The sequence below is a fragment of the Rhinolophus ferrumequinum genome, chromosome 8, assembly GCF_004115265.2.
Source record: "Rhinolophus ferrumequinum isolate MPI-CBG mRhiFer1 chromosome 8, mRhiFer1_v1.p, whole genome shotgun sequence".
NCBI lineage: Eukaryota > Metazoa > Chordata > Mammalia > Chiroptera > Rhinolophidae > Rhinolophus > Rhinolophus ferrumequinum.
In genome coordinates, this window is record NC_046291.1 from 42,318,380 (window position 1) to 42,320,276 (window position 1,897).

The window sequence follows — 1,897 nt, forward strand, 5'->3', positions numbered from 1 at the left end:
TAAAAGCTCGTTTGAAAACAGAGAGGGGTTTATTGAAAGAAGATAGAATTTATTTAATGTATGTACATTAAAATAATATTTTGCAATTTTACTGCCAGCTGAAAAAATAATGAGGAGGACTGAATACTAGCAAATTTTGGAGTCACATAGAAAAGTTATCAGCGTTTACAGACTTGCAGCTTAGAACAATTATGCCAATTGGCAGCAGTTAGAAACAGAGGCTTCACTTAAGTAATCACTGTTGCAGTCTTCTCCAAGAAGCCAAATTGCCAATATGAACAATCTTGGAGCTCTTTAGCACAAACTTCTACTGTAAAGGTTGATGGCTAGTTGCTTAATTTGCAAATATTCCTACATCATCACCATGTGTAGAATCTTAGGAGAGAGAAAAACAATAAAACATAATCTTATTTTTTAGAAGTTCAATATACGATTTCGGAGACAAAGCACATATCAAAATGAAGATACACATAGAACCAAGCAAGTGAAAGTGATATAATAAGAAGAGCTTGGTAAAAGATATATTAAGTCAATAGATTGATTAGTACTCGGGTATAAGAACAAAGAAAATTCAGATATTTGATAAAAAGAGGATATTAAAAGATAATTTTTAGAAGTGGCCGTTTCCAGTTATTTAATATGAAGCTGATAATATTTTTATTTGTGAAAACAAAAATTCTAAAAATATCTTTGACATTTTCTCTTTATTCCTCATAATGTCATTTTACCATTCCCTTTTTAAATTATAAAATGATTCAATAATACAACAGAATATATTATGTAACTGAGTATAACAGAGTATATTATTATGTAACTTAGACATACATATTAACCAAAATTGCAAAAATCATGCAAATCCTACCAAATATTGCAAAATCAAGAAAAACACATTAAAAACTTATGTAGTGGGAAAAATGTAGCCTCATAAAGCAATCTTCTAGATGAAAATGCCATGCAGTGGTGGGTCTCAGAAAATTACCCACCAGTGACCATCTTTCCTTCTTCCCGGGAGCCACAGCCATGAACTGCGAGCTGTGCCATTTTAGTGGGTACAAGATCTACCCCGGAGGTGCTACACCAGAACAGGAGGGAAGGTTTTCCAATTTCTTAATGCAAAATGTGAGTCGGCATTCCTTTCTAAGAGGAATCCTCGACAGATAAACTGGACTGTCCTCTACAGAAGAAAGCACAAAAAGGGACAGTGGGAAGAAATTCAAATGAAAAGAATCTGCTATGCAGTCAAATTCCAGAGGGCCATCCATCACTGGTGCATCTCTTGCTGATACAATGGTCAAAAGGAATCAGAAAACTGAAGTTAGGAAGGCTCAACGAGAACAAGCTGTCAGGGCTGCCAAGGAAGCAAAAGAGACCAAGCAAGCATTTATTAATAAAAAGACAGCAATGGCTGCTGCTAAGGCTCTCACTAAGGCAGCACCGAAGCAAAAGATTGGGAAGCCTGTGAAGGTTTCTGCTACCCGGGTTGGAAAATGCTAGGTTGGCAGATGAAAATTTTAAATAAAGATCTGACTATTTAAAAAGAAAGAAAAGAAAGAAAAGAGAGAGAGAGAGAGAGAGAGAGAGACAGAGAGAGAGAGAGAGAGAGAGAGAGAGAGAGAGAGAGAGAGAGAGAGAGAAAATTACCCGTCAGCAAGTAATATACTTACTAAATAAAATGTGCATTATCTGACGTGGAAAGATGCATACGTCCTTGTATCAGTTGATTTGGGAAGTGGAATGAGCAGGGCTCTGCCTATACTCCACAGACTTGATGGGATTCCAGTTGTAGGAAACAGTGTTATGCAAGAACATAGACAAACCATACTTGCAGAAACCAGCAAAAGTTGTGGCCTCAGATAATTGACCCCTTGCTTTGCAAAAACCAATCATCTTAGGATAA

The 1,897-nt window shown here is 36.3% G+C and overlaps 1 pseudogene; it reads left to right on the forward strand.

Annotated features, from left to right (window-relative positions):
- Positions 1 to 1,020: 1,020 nt before the first annotated feature.
- On the forward strand, positions 1,021 to 1,494 carry LOC117025545 (60S ribosomal protein L24-like; annotated as a pseudogene).
- Positions 1,495 to 1,897: the final 403 nt, after the last annotated feature.